The 19,257-nt window shown below is 39.7% G+C and overlaps 1 protein-coding gene across 3 annotated transcripts in view; it reads right to left on the bottom strand.

Moving 5' to 3' along the window:
• The window catches only part of FREM2 (FRAS1 related extracellular matrix 2), a 239,020-nt gene that overhangs the window by 100,633 nt on the left and 119,130 nt on the right, over positions 1–19,257 (bottom strand). The window lies entirely within an intron of this gene.

The following is a 19,257-nucleotide window of genomic DNA, read 5'->3' as shown; positions in this document are numbered from 1 at the left end:
GGAACCTGGAGAAGATACGAAGCTCGTTTGGATGGGGGGTGGCACTTCAGGGGTGGAAGACAGGGAGGATATAATATTTAGAGATATAAAGGAGAATCAAGGAGTTGGGGTGGGTGCAGACATGAGAGAAAGGAGGTTAGTGCTGGTAGAACAACTATTCATCAAGATTAGGAGCACAGCTCAAAGCGGGGAGAGTGGGGACCTGCTGGTCTCTTCTATCATGTTTGCTGTTTCCTGATTCCTGCTGAGTTCATTCAGAAGCTGGGGCACTAGGCCCAGGGCGAGTTGTATGCCAATTTTATTTCCCTTTCACTGGTAAAAAGGAAAAGAACAAACAGAATCCATCTATAAGAACATTTGAGACCTTTTGTAATGATAACACAAGAGTTTGACAGGGTTTCTCTCTTTACAGAAATGTCAAGGGAGGCAATGGTTTGAACAAGGTAGTAAGTTTCCTCAGAGAATTAATCCAACACCTTCTGCTAATAGTTTTTTGTCCTCAAGTATACTGGACCAGATCTAGTGCACAACTTAAAGGACTTCAAAATATGTATTCTGGACCAATGTCAGTTCAAACATGCCAGCTAGGTTCATCAGGAGCACAGGGATCCTCTGGAAAGTGCATATAACACTCTGTGTGTCTGTTGAGCCTGTTGTGTAGTGTAGACAGTATTTTACCAGTTTTCTGGGCTGGCGACTGTGTACCCAAGACCTGCAAACCCACTCCCGCGCTACGTGCAGTTTTATCTTGTACTCAGGGGGTTGCCTTGCAGCAGCTGTGGAGGACCTGCGGCTCTGGTGTTCTCAGGCTTTCCCTAGCTGTCCGTGTGGTCTGGACTGTTACCTCTCTGAGGGAATGGGATTCTTTTAAAAAAGAAGAAGAGGAAAATAAAATGAGCTGCTTGTTGGCACTTTGATGGCTGGGCATTAGCTTTGTGACATACTTCCTGGGACTGTGACATAGACTGTTGATGAGACACCCCAGGGAAACTGAAGTGGAGACATATACTGCTCACACAAATTAGGGGCTAGTTCATCACTTCATATTCAGTTTGAAATATCCCCTAATTTGTGTGAGCAGTATATTTCAGCCCCATGAGGTGTAAAAAAGAAAGCTATTCTTCTCTCACAATGCCTATATTCTTAACTTTCTTTTTAAGTACTCACTAATAAAGCTCTGCCAACTGTTTTATCTCTTTCCACGGGGATGTAAGTAAATTCAGGACTGCTCATATATATGGTATGTTACTTGACTCATCTCAAAACAGTGAGGCTGTCTTCACAACTGAAAGACTGTCACTGCCTAAGGGGTCATGTGACAAGGCACATCAATTTGTGAGCTGCCAACTCCCACGACTTGGGTCTTCTCAGATCTTGCATGGACCTGGCCTTTCTGGAACTTGAGGCCACACTGGATGCCACTCTGAAATCTCCCACTGCCAGGGAGCCTGGTCTTATCTCCTGCCACTGTGTATCTGTTTGCCTGTTACCTCATGGAAACCCTCTATAGACTGGGCCCGTTTTGTTCACCACTGTCTCAGTGTCTTCGGGAGGGCTTACCACCCAGCAGGAGCACTATGAAGATGCTACACAGTGTTAAGATATATGACTATGGGAAGTGAGGGCAGGACAAATCCTAGGTCTCTTCCATCCTCCACAGTATTGTGTGTGGCACATTCGAGAGATTCAGCAAATATTATCAATAAATAAGCATCTGCTATGTATTACTCCAAATGTCTGTTTTCATATGGTGGAATAAAGATCTATTTCTTAGAGAAAGGATGAAGGTGCTTTATTATTATTAAAAAAAATTTTTTTTATTCAGTGCGAGGAGGAAGGCAGAGAGACAGACTCCCACATGCACCCTAACCGGGATCCACCAGGCAAGTCCACTAGGGAGTGATGCTCTGCTCATCTGTGGCATTGCTCCATTGCTTAGCAACTGAGCTCCTCTTAGTGCCTGAGGCAGAGGCCATTGAGCCATCCCCTGTGCCTGGGGCCAACTTGACTCTAATCAAGTCATGACTGCAGGAGGTGAAAAGAGAAAGAGAGAGAGAGAGAGAAAGAGAGAGAAGTGAGGGGGGAGGGGTGGAGAAGCAGATGGTCACTTCTCCTGTGTGCCCTGACTGGGAATTGAACCTGGGACATCCACAGGCTGGGCCAATGTTCTACAACTGAATCAACTGGCCAGGGCCTTTCACATTGTTAGAAAATGGCCTGAAAAAAAGAGGTATTATTAGGTTTAGCTACATTTTATAACCCTAGTGCAGATTATTACTGTAATTATTTGTAGCATGGTGTAATTCGCTGGTTTTATCAAATGATATTACTCATATACTTTATTGAGCAAGCTTGTATCTCTCTAGGTCAGTAGCAAGTTGCTTGCATCACATAAAAGATGATTTAAGGCCAATTACAAAAAGGTATGTATGTATTTTATAAACCAAGAGTAAAGAGAAAAATAAAGATTAAAATGTCTGCTTCTGTAAGAACAAAGGAAAAGGATTCAGTCTGTTTATATCCTGTGGAAGATAATCTATCTGTAAAGAGAAAGGAAGGGACACAGAATCTGGTGACACTGTAAGGACCCCTAGAAGAGAACTACCCCTAGAGGAAGAAAACCAATAGGTTTCACATTTCTACACTGACCAATTGGTATAGCAACAGTGTCAGAAAATAGTACATGTATTTTAAAGCTTTGTCTTGATTTTTTAAAAATTCTAATATCATAGAAGGAGATACTGTTGCCTGCTTAGTGATGGATTTTATGAAGCAGACACTTTCAACAACAGATTGTACGTCGTCCAGACTTACTAAATAATTATAGCTCCATAAGATCATGTAATATTTCATAGAGTCTGACCTTGCTTTGCATCTTGGAGCCTGCAGGACAAGATTTTAAAGTGTTCTGCTTTCGTCCAGGTTGTGGCGTTTGGTTACCATCATTTTCTTTGTGCTTTATGTTTCAAGAAAAGGGTACATAAACCTATCTGTTGCTGGCAAATAATTACACTGCTCACAAAAATTAAGGGATCAGGGAACGTGCAGATACTCCAGTACTTTCAGCCTTTTGTATAGTGCGTTTTCACCTATGAAACAAAAGTTGGTTTTGCATCTCATTTGCATAATTGAACAACTTTCTTTGGCTTGTTTGCTTTTCTGATGTTCTTGTTTAATAAAAAATCAAATGCTTTTTTTTTTTATCCCTTCATATTCATTTTGAAATATCCCCTAATTTTTGTGAGCAGTGTATTTTATTTTGTTGTGACATGTCTTTTAAAAATTTTAAGCTTACAAAATCTGAAGTCTACCATCTAAGAAGTGGCTCCAAAGATTTATGTGATTGTTAGCACTAAAGTGGAACTGGTCTGTGACTGAGATTGTGAGGTTTTCATAAATGCTCAGTGTTCTACTTCCAGGGTTTTAGTGATCACAAGTCATTACTATTTCTTTTTTGACAAAATGGTATTATGTAACCAGCATTCCCTGGGACTCAGGAAGATGGGGTTACCATGAAAAAGACAATCAAACACAACATAACATTTATCTCTAAGGAGTTAACAAGAGAGCCCAAACTCAGTGCTTCACAAGGGCAGTCCATTAAATGATTTGGGGAAAGCTATGCTGCTCCTTGTCCAAATGAAGTACCAGACTGCAGTAATAAGCTCTCTGAATGATCTTCAAGGAATTACAATTGGTAAGGGTGAACCAGAATAATTCACAGGAATACATTAGCCTATCTCTGTAACTGTTACCATTTTAATTATTCTAGGCTACTTAGGTGCTGTGTGCATATAAAAGTATATAACTTGTTTCATATAACAAAGTTCCCTATTAGGATACCTACTACTATCTTTGAGTGTTACAGTGTAGACTCAGAAGGCAGGTGTGATGTAATAGGATATGGGCAGCTTAGTGGTTAGTGCCATGGGCTCTGTAGTCAGCCTGGCTAAACCCTTACCAGCTGTATGATCTTGAATCAGTTACCTAAACACTCACAGATGATGAAACTGAGGCATAATACAACCTTGTTAACAGTTTGTGTGTCTATTGTTAAATAATTCAAGTAAAATGCCTTATCATACTTAAGAAGGTACTCAAATTAGCTGTCATTATTATATGACATATGTGATATCTATGAAGCTCTGAAGAATAAAGACATGAGTTAATTTAATATTATGAACAGTATGGTCCTAATAGTTTAAAGCCACCTGCAAATAGACACTCCATGGATTTGGGAATTTATTTCTGGGTGAAATGGCCCTATGGCTTCCTTGAGGGCCACAAGGTTGTTCTTCAACACAAACTATCCAATGTGATGATCGTAAGGAATTCTAGAGCTTTCACCTTTTCTGGTAACAATGATGAATGTTTTTATGTGACTAGCCAGAGAGGCTCAAGTGGCTGCTTGCTAAGTAGTGGGCATCTATGCAGTGGGACAAAGGACTGGAGCTTAGTGCTTGTCCTTCTGGGGGCAGTGCGTGTAGCAACAGTTTCAAAAAGACCAGGGCATTCACAACAAAATAGCAGCAAGGTCCTGAAGAGCGGCTGACCATAACAAATTAAGTTAAGTGTACTCCTACTGCTAATAAACCCACTCCAGTAGCCTGGGACCCTTGCTCATTAGCCTTATTTTAATATGTTCCCCCCTGCATCCCAGCCCCGTGTTGAGCTGTTCCCTGTTAACAGCTGGCTTCACTTCTGGAGACCCTCCTACTCATACTTAGTGAATGATTCACTCATTAACATTCACAAACGCTATCTTTCTTTCTACCCTCTCCCACTTACGAGTTTGCTGAAAATAAATTGCTTCTGTCTCCGCAAACCATTACAATTTTGAAAAACGATATGAAGTGTCTCTTTATCGTAAATGCTTTAAAGTAACTAAAAGGACACACAAAATGAGGAAATTAAACCATCCTGTTTTAGTTATTAGTTATTTTTAAAAGAGGCAACTTTTTTTTTTTTTGTATTTTTCCGAAGTTGGAAACAGGGAGGCAGTCAGACAGACTCCCGCATGCGCCCGACCGGGATCCACCCGGCATGCCCACCAGGGGGCGATGCTCTGCCCATCTGGGCCGTTGCTCTGTTGCAACCAGAGTCATTCTAGCGCCTGAGGCAGGGGCCATGGAGCCATCCTCAGCGCCTGGGCCAACTTTGCTCCAATAGAGCCTCGGCTGCGGGAAGGGAAGAGAGAGACAGAGAGGAAGGAGGGGGGAGCGGTGGAGAAGCAGATGGGCGCTTCTGTGTGCCCTGGCTGGGAATCAAACCCGGGACTCCTGCACGCCAGGCCAACGCTCTACCACTGAGCCAACCAGCCAGGGCCAAAAGAGGCAACTTTTAAAACCCATTTGTTTAAAAGCCCTAATGTATTATTTGACAACTCTAATAATGTACTTAATTTTGCACATTTCTATAACATTCTAATTATGTAACAAATGATATTTAATTAGTATTTGTAACTGTGATGCTGTGAACCGTTTGTAACTGTGAATTAGTCACAACTGATTCCTGCTCACAGTGTCAGGTGTAATGCTGGTGGTCAGGCCAGGCAGGTTCACACTGGATTTGGGCAGACCACAGAAGAACAGTGGAGTCAAAAGGCGTTGGGCCACTCTCGTTTATTGGGTTCTTGCAACAGTGGACAAGCAAACAGGTAGGGGAAAACTGCTTCTTGTGGCAGCAGGTGAGCAAACAGGAAAACCAGCCCTTGCAGTTCTGGGCCAGTGATCAGGAAAACTGCCCCCTCCTGGTGTTGAGTGTTGGGCAAATGAGTTTGTAAAATTTGTAATTTTTGAGTTTGCTCACTTTTATTGTTAAAAATGGCGCTGGGTAGCTGCATGTGTGCTTGCCCTCAGAGCAGGGCAGTTGGTTGTAAATTGTGGATTGCATTCCTCCTTGGTAAGGGCCATTGTTTTGCTAATGTTTGCTGGAGAAGGGATCTTGGTGGGCCCAGGTCGTTTTGCAGAGAGAGAAAGAGGAAGAGAAGAAGAGAAGCCATGCTTGCAGAGTGAGAGCAGAGAGAATGCAGAGTGCTGAAGGAGAAGCCATGTGCAGAGAGAGTGAAGGTGTGCAGATGGGGAACCAGAACTGAGGGGCTTTTGCGAGCTCCACTGAGACTGGTGGGGACTTTGATTCTAGAAGAACCTGGATAAGATTCTCCTGGTTGTGGAACCGGATCATGTGTCAGGGCTTTGTGAGCTCTGAATGAAGAGGGAAGTGTTTTCCCTGTGTGTTTGCTCATTGGCCAGTACGAGACTTTAATAAAGGAATGATCCATCATCCTCCGGCTCCACTGTTCTACTCTCTGCCCGAATCCAGTGAGAACCTGCATGTGAATGGCCATGACAGCTGGCCATACAGTGGGCAAGCAATCCATTCGGAGGGAAAGTACCAATAACCTTACATAGGCTACCTGCACGCGCGCACGCGCACACACACACACACACACACACACACACACGGTTTTCTGCCATGTGCTCATGCACAAATCATGCGAAGTGCTTGCCACTGGAAATCAAGTGAGCAAGCCTAACACAGCTGTTTTCCCTAGAGCAACCAAGAGCCAAAAAAAACTTTATACAAATATTTAGTAGAAAGATATTCTAGTAACCTTTCTTTATTCCACTTGACATAACTGATGAATTATAAATGTGTGTGAGGTTCTACTGCACAATAATTTATGCTTTCCACTCTCTCTCCCGTTAGTTCTCACGCATCCTTCTGATTTCAGGTGTGTGACATCCAACACAACCAGCTCAGTCTTGGCTCAGTTCAGTCATTCCATAGTTACAGAACCCAGCTCCCTGGTATATCTTCCAGGGAGCTTGAACTCAGCGTGTTTAAACTGACTCCCTCATTTTTTCCAACTTCCTTTCCCTAGACTGGTTCTCTCTCTTGATCTTCTATAATGAATGGCACCTCCATTCTTGGAACCTGTCTACAAGATTTTTTTTTATATCTCTTTTTTCAAATTTTCAATCCTTTAAAAAAAATTTTTTTTTTAGATTTTATTTATTCACTTTTCAAAAAGAGAGAGATAGAGATAGAGAGAGAGAAAGAGAGAGAAGGAGAAAGGAGCAGGAAACATCAACTCCCATATGTGCCCTGACCAGGCAAGCCCAGGGTTTTGAACTGGCAACCTCAGTGTTCCAGGTCAACGCTTTATCCACTGCGCCACCACAGGTCAGGCGTAATTTCCTTCTTGTATCCTCCTTCCACAAGGCCCATTCAGGTTTTTCTCAATAACGGGCCCTTCTAGTCTCAGCCTCAACTCCACTCTAATTTCCACTGCAGTTTCTGGCTCCAGTTCCGTTCCCTTGCACTTCTGTCTAGTTAATAACCTTCAAACACCACTTTGATCCTTTCTTGTTCAGAAACTTCCTGGTGCTCCCCATCAAATCCAGTTAAGAATTCCTTGTCTCATTCAATGGCATCCGTGTGTCCTTCAACTCGCCTGTACTGCCAACAACATCCACCTTACTTTTTTGTTCGGCTAGTTTTTATAGTGCTTTTCACACAGCTCATGTTATTTGGTCCTTAAAAAATTCTGGTGGTCAGAAATAAATTCGGGTAATAATATATTCATGTTTCAAATGAGGAAGAAAACTCAAGAAAAGGGATTGGTCAAGGTTCCATGAACAGAAAGCAGCAAAAGTGTTTGTATAGCCCAGGTCTCCCAACATCCCACTCAAAAAGTTCAGACACTAAATCTTCCTTGGAAAAGGCAAGCTGGCCAAACTGGTTTGACTACTGCTCCCAAAAGACCTTCTCTCCCTCATGCAATTGTGGAATACTTTGCCTTCCTCTCCATTCATCTAAACCCTTTTATCTGTTAAATCCTTTATCTGTTCCATCAATGATTCACAGAATGACCGTGGCACATTATTCCCTTGTCTCACTTTTATCATTTCAAATTATTGAAGAAATTGTTCTTATTTAACCTTTTATGCACTTGTCTTTTTTTCCCTCCCGAATAAATTTTAAGCATCCTGGTTGAAGTCTTAAATGGCTTTGTAGTTGCTATCTGTTGCACTTAGTAGATGCACAACAAATACTTGTTGTGCTGTGTGTGTGGTATGTGTGATTAGATTGTTCTAATGGCAAGGCATTTCTTATATACTGCTTTACTTTAGTTCACTTTTATTTTTAAGTGATGTGATATCTACATCATTATATTTAATATCCTTCTCATGTGAAAAAACTGATATAATATTTATTATCCCGTGCACCCTCTCACTGCTTCTCAGAGTAAGACTCACTGAACTTCCATTGGCTTTCATCGAAGCCTTAGTACCGTCAACTATATTCTAGCCTGTTAACATCTGCAATGTGTTAATATTTCCCAGTTAGAAGCTCATTTTTTCATTTATTGATTTTTTAATATGGTTCTAACTCAAGCATTCTAAAATACAAAATGTAATTTTGTCAGATTGTTACTTTCATTGAATTTTGCCAGTTCTTACAATGATGGACCTGGCTTACTTGGAGTTTAATTGGAGTTCACACTCAAGCAAATACATAATGGTATTCAAGAAGAAAAAGGATGGTGACCAGGCTTTGTGGCTCAGCACAAATGAATAAAACAGATTCCACCCACACCACACCACAGCGCATTTTCCTAGCACTGAGAATGTTTTCTTCTCTATGGTATGCCTGCTATTGAGAAAGCTTTTCTGATGCTAATAAGCTTTTAAAGAACAGCACTGAACTGACTTATAGTTACCACAGGTTACTCACCATGTGCCTTTTACATGCCTCTGGCTCATATTTAGAATGGTAATTTTTTTAGGATGGTAAAGGAAGTTAGCCACTTTAGCTCTTTAGCTAAAGCCCTGTGGCTTGTCACATAAAAGCAGAAATGAATTCAACTTGAATGTTCCTTAATTAATTTCCCAAGACTGACATCAAAGATTAGTGAACTGTTGCTAGCACTGACTTAATGCTCTTCTGAATAAATGGAATACTGTAGTATTAAATTGTGACTCTTATTGAAGTACTGAGGACTTAAGACATTGCTGTAGGATGCACAAAATTATTCCTCTATCAGTATGCTGCTCATGTGTTGTTCATATTAAATCTCTTCCAAACATTGTAAAGATTTTAGCTGTTCTTAAAGACACAACACACAAAAGACATATCTCTGTACTTCAAGCCTTGTTTTATTCTCATTCTGTTAAGAGGTGGTTAGTACAGAAATAACTTTTGGTCCCCACCTGAGATTTTCAGACATTTGCATCTGAGATAAAACACTCGCGGTTTAGGACATGTTCCTCCACTCTGCAGGGACAGAAAACTTACCTTATAATTTAGTTGAGGAATAATATAGCTTTGAAAAACCAATTAGCTTTTTAAAATTTAGATTTCTTCAAGTTACGTAGTTACAATGAATTTATTTCTTTTTAGTTATGGAACAGTGGTTTGGTTGCATTGTTGTAAGGCCAGTAGCCACGGTCACCATCACAGCCACCTGGCCCATGCAGGTTCACATTTGATTCAGACAGTCAGTAATGAAACAACGGAGCCAAGAACTGGTGGGCCATCATCTTTAATCCTAGCTTGCACCCAGTAGGCAAATAAAAACACACACTGGGCTCCAAACCCACTCATTCAGTGTTCACAAATGACTTATCCAAGTTTCCTAGAATCAAAGGTTTCTACCTCACCAGCCTTATTCACCTTTGTTCCCACCTCCTCTCTGCACAAACTCTGCACAAACTGGCTTCTCCTTCAGCACTCCACCATCTTGGCTGCCTCTTCTCTCCTCTATGTGGCCTTTATCTGCTCTCCTTTCTCTGCTCTCTCCTCTAATGCTAATCTCAGGAACCCAGAGAGAGCAAGCTCTTGGTCTGCCCCACTTTATAGTGTAGAAATGAAAACCTTTAACCAATATACAAACAAGGAAGTCTCTGATACAAAGTCACTTAGGGTGGGAAAGGTTTAGTCTTAAAACTAAGCCTTAGGCTATAATGACGCTGCCTGTTTACAGCCTGTCCCCCACACCCAATGCAAACCATAAGCCAGCAAATCTATATATCATATTTACAAACTTATTTGACCAACATTCCACCCCTTTTGCTCGCTTCACAATCTAAAGCACAAGTATTCCTGCACAAGGAAATTAGGCACATTATACCAATTACAAAAGCATGACAAATCATACAATTTCAACAATTATAAGGTACACTTCACCAGTCTCTGAGCACTTTGCCAAAAGTGCAAAATGTCCTCAGCCTTCTTTCTAGCCATGGGAAAAGCTTGCCGGGGCAGGGGAGTGCTTCCAGCAAAGCTGCCTCCCACCCCCATCAGGCTATTTCACATTGTCCAAAATCCATAAGTCCATCCAACAAAGGAGCCAGTGCCTACTCTGGTCGTAGTCCAGGAAATCAGTCCACGCACATGGGGCCTCAGCCACCCCCCTTCATCCCTGCTGTCCTGGAAGGTCTTACACTGTCCCAAAGAGGAGCATGTGGCAATGGCAGTTAGCATTTCCATCTCTGCTCCGGAGAGCGTGATGGCATTCACCCTTATGTCCCAAAATTGCAGACCTATCAGGGGCATAGTAAGTACTTCTTGCAGCTGGGCTCTCACCTTCTGGAGACTGTAGATCGCAACTCTAGCCCGATTCTCTTCATCTTCCAAAGAGGAACTGAAAACACCAGCTCTCACTGCCGGGCTCGAGCCCCAGGCTGCTGCCGCCTTCTGCTCCATAGGCCTTGCGGCACCAGCCCTGGCCTCAGCCCCGGCCTCCTGCAGCAGTTGGCTCTGGGAAATCTCCAGGGCAAGCTGCAACTCATGAACCTCTGATTCCTTCTGCAGTGGCTGCTTCATTTCCAAGCGAATCTCGTGAACCTGGTTAGCCTCCTTCTCTGGTGCTTGCTCAAGCTCCAGGGTCGGCATCTCTTTCTCCCACGTTTGCTCCAGCTCCTTCCACTGCTTGGTTTGCAGGTCCCGGGCAGCCTCTTCCTCAAAGCTCTTGGTTTCCTCACACATGGCTGTAAAAGTCAGCCAGCCTATGGTCCTCAAAAGGACAGCCATGGGGAACCCTAACAGCAGCCAGTCCTCTACTCCACCGCTCAAAGGCGGTGGTGGCTCCATACTCATCTGTATTGAATCCTGCCACAGACTACGCCAAATGTAAGGCCAGTAGCCACAGCCACCATCACAGCAGCCTGGCCCATGCAGGTTCGCACTGGATTCAGACAGACGTCCGAATGAAACAATGGAGCCAAGAACTGGTAAGCCATCTTCTTTAATACTGGCGTGCACCCAGCGGGCAGAAATACACACAATGGGAAAACACTTCCCTTTCCATTCAGGGGTCCCAAAGCCACTGGCTTATCCGAGTTTCCCAAAATCAAAGATTTATAGCTCACCAGACTTATTCACCTCTGTTCCCCATATCCTTCTTTCTGCACAAACTCTGCCCAAACTGGCTTCTCCCTCAGCACTCCGCCATCTTGGCTGCTTCTCCTCTCCTCCACGTGGCCCTTCTCTGCTCTCCTTTCTCTGCTCTCTCCTTCTAGAACATAATCACTCTTTCTCCAGGAACAACATGATCTCTCTTCCTTTTAAAACCTTTTGGTGCGAAAGTCCACCCCCAACACATATTTACATAATCACGCCCATCCCAAGCAAGAAGGGCGACCAATACCATCACCTGGGCGACAGGCTTCCATGTGGGCAGTGCCATCTTTAACAAAGTGAGCATAATATATTTTATCTGCCCAACAATTGTCATCTAGTACACTCATCACCACAGAAATGAAGACAACACCCAGAGCAGAGACTGTTGGAGAGTTGTGGAATACTGTGTAACAGGTCTGAACATTTTCCCTATTCCAATTCTGTATTTTCTAGTGACTGAAAAGCTGAAACAATACTTCCCCTTCAACCAATGTTGACCTGCATTTGTATTATTCTTTTCCAGAGTCTATGTCAATGGTTTCCCTTCCGTTATGTCATAAGGATTCATTATAGCCTAGTGATAAAACACATTGAATCTGAGTTAAATAGACTCAAATTTAGGACATACATCCAACACACTACATCTGTGTAATCTTAAAGCACTTTTCTTAGCATCTCTAAGTGTAGTTTTCCATCTATCAGATGAGGAAATAGCTATTTCATAAGGTCATTTTGAGATTTCACTGGACAATTCATGTAAGGTTCTTAGCACATAGTAAGTGTTCAAGAGGGACAATTGGTAGTATTGTATTTGTATGATTACTCAAGAATGAAATTTGACTTTCTCCCCATTAAACTGGGCATTCTTTCTTCTTTCCATGATGAACTAGTAAAACTCTGCACAGACAGTACTTCACCATTAGCAGTGTTGTTTTCAATTATAAACTCTGTACATGATAGGTAAGAAGACCCCATCACAAGATGTCAAATTCTAAAATAAAAAGTTTTAATATATTAAAAATAAAATAAGATTACTATCTTATTTTACTCACAGAAACTGAGGTTTAGAGACATTAATAAAAGCTGACCAAAAAGCTAGTAAGACATGAAGGATTCCAATACATATGATCACAAAGCAAATTCCTCTAAAATAAGCCTTGAGTTTTTTCTTTTGGGTAATTAAAAAAAAATAGGTAAAATATTTTCATGTTGAAAAAATATCCCCTCAAATAGACTGGTTAAAAGTTCTGAACAAGCAAAAGGAATTAAGATAATGGCTTAGCTTGTTGCAGGTTATATATTACAGATTTGAGAATGTTTTATAGTACTTAGACACAGATATGCTTAATCCTTAGCTGTTTAGTACTTTTTTTCTTTTTTTATTAAGTGAGAGGTGGGGAGGCAGTGAGACAATCTCCCTCATGCGCCCCGACCTGGATCCACCCATCAAGTCCCTTACAGGGCAATGCTCTGCCCATCTGGGGCCACTACTCTGTTGATCAGTGAGGCCATGGAGCCAACCTCAGTGCCTGGGGCCAACTTGCTGGAACCATGCAAGCCATGGCTGTGGGAGGGGAAGAGAAAGAGAGAGAGAGAGAGAGAGAGAGAGAGAGAGAGAAGAAGGAGAAGGGTAGAGAAGCAGATGGTTGCTTCTCTTGTGTACCCTGACTGGGAATCGAACCTGGGACATGCACATGCCTAGCCGAAGCTCTACCACTGAGTCAACTGGGCAGGGCCTCTTTAGTAGTCTCTTGAGCGATTTAATTAATTCTCTACATTTTAGCTAGACCAGAGTGATAGTCACAAAATGCAAATCAGATTTTGCCATTTTACTTAAAATCTGTGAGTTGTTTTCTATTTCTATTTCAGTAACAAAACACTACACCTTTTATGTGGCTACATGGTCCTATGAGATTGAACACTTGCCTCTCTTTTCACACTCCTTTTGTTATTACCTCCTTGGAGCTCTAGATTTTTGCTGTATTGCAGTGTTTACTTCTCAAGATACATAATGTGCATTCAGCCCGTCCATTTGTGAGTTTCTCCCCCTAGAAACACACTTTCCTTCTCTCTTCTATGAGTTATTGTAACATTGTCTTCAAATTTCCATAGAAAATCATGGTTTAAAAAATTTTTTTTTTATAAATTTTTATTAATGTTAATGGGATGACATTAATAATTCAGGGTACATATATTCAAAGAAAACATGTCTAGGTTATCTTGTCATTAAATTATGTTGCATACCCCTCGCCCAGAGTCAGATTGTCCTCCGTCACCCTCTATCTAGTTTTCTCTGTGCCCCTCCCCCTCCCCCTAACTGAAAATCATGTTTTTAAAATTTTTTATTTTTTAAGAAGCCCTTCCTGAAACTGGTTTGGGAAATATGTTCTTTCCCTGGTAAAACACTTACCACATTTATTTTACCGTATTTCCCCATGTATAAGATGGGGAAATTTCCTCCTGTGTGTAAGATGCACCTTAGTTTTGAGGCCCAAAATTTGAAAAAAAAATGTATTACATAAAGTCATTGAATTCAAATTTTTTCATCATAAAATTCATACAACTCCTCATCACTGTCGAAACTCTCATCCATTAGCTTGTCCTCATCTGTGTCTCATGACGAATCACTGTCTTCATATATTGTCTCATCCTCAGTTCCATCTGTGGCATTTGAAATGCCACTCTTCTACAACCACTGTACAAGATGCACCCAGTTTTTAGACTCCAAATTTTTTGAAAAAATGTGCTTCTTATACATGGGAAAATATGGTATGTTTCCCTATTTACTTATCTATGAACCCCTAAAGTCTGCAAAGTCCATGAGTTTAAAGACTGTGGTTCTGTTCTTTGCTGTTCCACCTGACAATGTATGTGCTGCTAACAGAGGTGCTCAATTCACATTTTTTTGAAATAATACATGTACGAATGAATGAATATTGGATTATGAAAAATATTTGCTAAACAAATGAATAAATATTTGTTTAACCACAAAGCAACATTATTAGAGATCCTATATCTTAATTTCTGTACCAGGGAATCTTTAAGGTGGCAACTTTCTTCTTCCAAAGCAAACTTTGTGCTTAGCCATTTTTGGGGGGGCACAGTCAGCCCCAGGAGAGAACTCTCAGTCTCAGAGGCAGATTTAATGGAGGGCACACTGGGCATGTGCCCTGGGTCCCGACTACTGAAGGGCCCTGCAAAACCCCAACTTTACACTTTTTTCTAATGACACTAAGTTTGTTTCATACGTGCAATTTTTAACATTAATAATACATAATATTTTTTATTTATTTAAAAATATAGTTAACATGTATTTTTATTTTCCCTGATTTTTAGGATGCTCAAGGATCTTAGAGCAACAATGGATGGTCATAATGAGCACCTAAATAAAGAGACAGCAAGCATCAAAAATGCCATTGAAATCATAAAAAAGAACCAGTCAGAAATGACAAATATAATATCAGAAATGAAGACTGCACCAGAAGGTATCAACAGCAGCCTAGATGAAGCAGATGATCAAATCGGTGATTTAGAAGAAAAGATAAACATAAGCACAGAAGTAGAGCAGAAAAACAAAAAGAGGCTTAAAACAACTGAGGAAATTCTAAGAGACCTCTGTGATAACATGAAGAGAAACAACAGGTGCATCATAGAGATTTCTGAAGGAGAAGAGAGCAAACAAGGGATAGAGAACCTGTATGAATAAATCATAGTGGAAAAATTTTCTAAATTAATAAAGGAAAAAGTCAGAGAAGTTCAAGAAGCACAGAGAGTCCTATTGAAGAGGAACCAAAGAGGCCTACACCAAGACACATCATAATTAAAATGCCAAAGTCAAGAGACAAAGAAAGAACACTAAAAGCTGCAAGAGAAAATCAGTTAATTACCTACAGAGGAGCCCCCATAAGATGACATATGACTTCTCAACAGAAACACTTGAGGCCAGAGGGATTGGCAAGAAATATTCAATTTAATGCAGAACAAGAACCTACAACCAAGACTACTTTACCCAGCAAGGCTATTCTTTAAAATTGAAGGAGAAATAAATGCTTCCCAGATAAAAAAAGATCAAGGAATTAATTACAACCAAACCAGTACTGCAAGAAATGTAAAGACATCTGCAATAAAAAGAGAGAGAGAAAAAATAAATCAAAATATAGAGGATTGTAAATTTGAAGAATAAAATGGCAATAAATAAGTACATATAAATAGTAACCTAAAAACGTAAATGGATTAAATGCTCCAATCCAAAGACATAGGGTAGTTGCATGGATAAGAAAACAGGACCTGTTCATATGCTGTCTACAAGAGACTCACCTCAGAACAAAAGACATACATAGATTAAAAGTGAAGGGATGAAAAAAAATATTTCATGCAAATGGAAATGAAAAAAAAAGAAAAGCTGTGATAGCAATATTATAGCTGACAAAATAGCCTTTAAAACAAAGGCTATAGTAAGGGGTACTACATAATGATAAATGGAGCAATCCAACAGGAAGATATAACCACTGTAAATATTTATGTGCCTAAATAGAAGCACCTAAATATATAAAACAGATTTTGATGGGCATAAGGAGTGAGATCAACAGCAATACTATAATGGTAGGGGATTTTAATACTCCACTAACATCAGTGGATAGGTCCTCTAAACAGAAAATTAACAAAGAAACAGCAGCCTTAAATGACACACTAGAATTGAATTGATATCTTCAGAACCTTTCACCTCAAAGAAGCAGAATATACATTCTTTTCAAATGCTCAAGGTACGTTCTCCAGCATAGGCCACACGTTAGGACACAAAACAAGTCTCAGTAAATTTAAGAAGACTGAAATCATATCAAGCATCTTCTCAAATCACAATGGCATAAAACTAGAAATCAATTACAATAGAAAAAGTGAAAAACATTCAAACACTTGGAGGCTAAATAGCATGTTATTAAATAATGAATGGGTTAATAATGAGATTAAGGAAGAAATCTAAAATTTCCTTGAAACAAATAAAAAGGAACATACAACACCTCAAAATCTATGGGACACAGTAAAAGCAGTCCTGAGAGGGAAGTTCATAGCATTACAGGCATATCTTAAGAAGCTAGAAAAAGCTCAAATAAACAACTTAACTCTGCATCTAAAAGAACTAAAGAAAGAACAGCAAGTAAAGCCCAGAGGAAGTAGAAGGAAGGAAATAATAAAGACCAGAGCAGAAATAAATGACATAGAGGCTTAAAAAAATACAAAAGATCAATGAAACAAGAGCTGGTTCTTTGAAAAAGTAAACAAGATTGACAAACCTTTAACCAGACTCATCAGAAAATAAGAGAGAAGATTCATATAAATGATATTAGAAATGAAAGTGGAGAAGTAACAACTGACATTGCAGAAATACAAAGGATTGTAAGAAAATGCTATGAAGATCTATATGCCAAAAAATTGGACAACCTACATGAAATAAATAAATTCCTAGAAACATACAATCTTCCAAAACTCAATCTGGAAGAATAAAAAAACCTAAACAAGACTGATTACACCAAACTGAAACAGTAATAAAAAAAAACTCCCAGCAAACAAAATGGGACCATATGGCTTCAAAGGTGAATTTTACCAAACATTTAAAGACCAACTACCACCTATCCTTCTCAAGATATTTCAAAAAATTCAAGAGGGGGAAGACTGCCAAACTCTTTTTATGAGGCGAGCATTAACCTCATTCCAAAACCAAGTAAAGACACAACAAGGAAAGAAAAACTATAGGCCAATATTCCTGATGAACATAGATGCTAAAATTCTCAACAAAATATTAGCAAACCAGATCCAGCAATACATCAAAAAGATCATACATCACAATCAAGTGAGACTTACCTCAGGGAGGTAAAGTTTGTACAATATTCACAAATCAATAAATGTGATTCACCACATAAACAAAAGGAAAGATAAAAACCACATGATTATATCCATAAATGCAGAAAAAGCATTTGATAAAATCTAGCACCCACTTATAATCAAAATTCTCATCAAACTGGGAATACAGGGAACATACCTCAACATGATAAAGGCCATCTATGACAAACCCACAGCCAACATCATACTCAATGGGCAAAAATGAAAAGCAACACCCTTAAGATCAGGAACAAGGCAGGGGTGCCCCTTTCACCACTCTTATTCAAGATAATACTGGAAGTCCTAGCCACAGCAATCAGACAAGAAGAGAAAATAAAAGGCATCCAAACTGGAAATGAAGTAACTATCATTATTTGCTAATGTCATGATACTGTACATAGAAAACCCTAAAGTCTCAGTCAAAAAAGTACTAGACCTGATAAATGAATTCAGCAAAGTGGCAGGATATAAAATAAATATTCAGAAATCAGTGGCATTTTTATATACCAATAATAAACTGCCAGAAAGGGAAATTAAGGAAACAATCCACTTCATTATTACAACAACAACAAAAAATAAAGTATCTGGGAGTAAATTTAACCAAGGATCTAAAGGTTTTGTACATGGAAAATTGTAAGACATTAAAAAAAGAAATCAAGGAAGATACAAGCAAGTGGAAGCACATACCTTGTTCATGGATAAGATGAATAAACATCATTAAAATGTCTATACTACCCAAAGCAATTTATAAATTCAATGCAATTCCTATTCAAATACCAACGGCATACTTCAAAGATATAGAAAAAATATTCCAAAAATTTATATGGAACCAAAAAAGAACATGAATAGCCTCAGCAATCTTGAAAATGAAGAATAAAGTGGGTGGTATCACACTTCCTGATATCAAGTTACACTACAAGGCCATTGTAATCAAAACAGCTTGGTACTGGCATAAGAACAGGCATATAGATCAATGGAACAGAACAGAGAACCCAGAAATAAACCCACGCCTTTAGGTCAATTGATATTTTAAAAAAGAGGCAAGAGTATACAATGGAGTAAAGACAGTTTGTTTAATAAATGATGTTGGAAAAATTGGACAGATGCATGTAAAAAACTGAAACTAAACCACGAACTTACACCATTCACAATAACAAAACTAAATGGATGAAAGACTTATATGTAAGTCATGAAACCATAAAAATTTTGGGAGAAAACATGGGCAGTGGACTCTCAAATATCTCTTGAAGCAATATTTTTGCTGATCTATTTCTGCAGGCAAGTGAAATAAAGGTCCAAGTAAAGAAAGGGGACTATATCAAACTAAAAAGCTTTTGTACAGGAAAAGACACTATTAACAAAATAAAAAGACAACCCACTCTATAGGAGAACATATTAGCTGGTACATCTGATAAGAGTTTAATACCCAAAATTTATAAAGAACTTTTAAAACTCAACACCAGGAAGGTAAACAATCCAAGTAGAAAATGGACAAAGGAACTGAATAGATACATCTCCAAAGAGGACAAACAGATGGCCAATAGGCATATGAAAAATGTTCAATGTCACTAATCATCAGATAAATGCAAATTAAAACCATAACAAGATACCACCTCATACTTGCCAAAACGGCTTTTATCAACAGACCAACAAACAACAAATGCTGGTGAGGGTGTGGAGTAAAGGGAACCCTCCTGCACTGCTGGTGGGAATGCTGACTCATGCAGCCACTATGGCAAAGAGTATGATGTTTCTTCAAAAAATTCAAAATGAAGCTGCCTTTTGACCCAACTATCCCACTTTTAAGAATACATTTTAAGTATCCCCAAACACTAATTCAAAAGAAGATATGCACCCCCATGTTCATTGCAGCATTGATTAAAATAGCCAAGATCTGATAAAGCCCACTTGTTGTGGACAAGTGGATAAGAAAGCTGTGGTACATTTATACAATGAAATACTACATAGCCGTGA

The sequence above is a fragment of the Saccopteryx leptura genome, chromosome 4, assembly GCF_036850995.1.
Source record: "Saccopteryx leptura isolate mSacLep1 chromosome 4, mSacLep1_pri_phased_curated, whole genome shotgun sequence".
NCBI classification, from domain to species: Eukaryota; Metazoa; Chordata; class Mammalia; order Chiroptera; family Emballonuridae; genus Saccopteryx; species Saccopteryx leptura.
The sequence above is the reverse complement of the archived record's forward strand: the minus strand, read 5'-3'. Positions and strand labels throughout refer to the sequence as shown.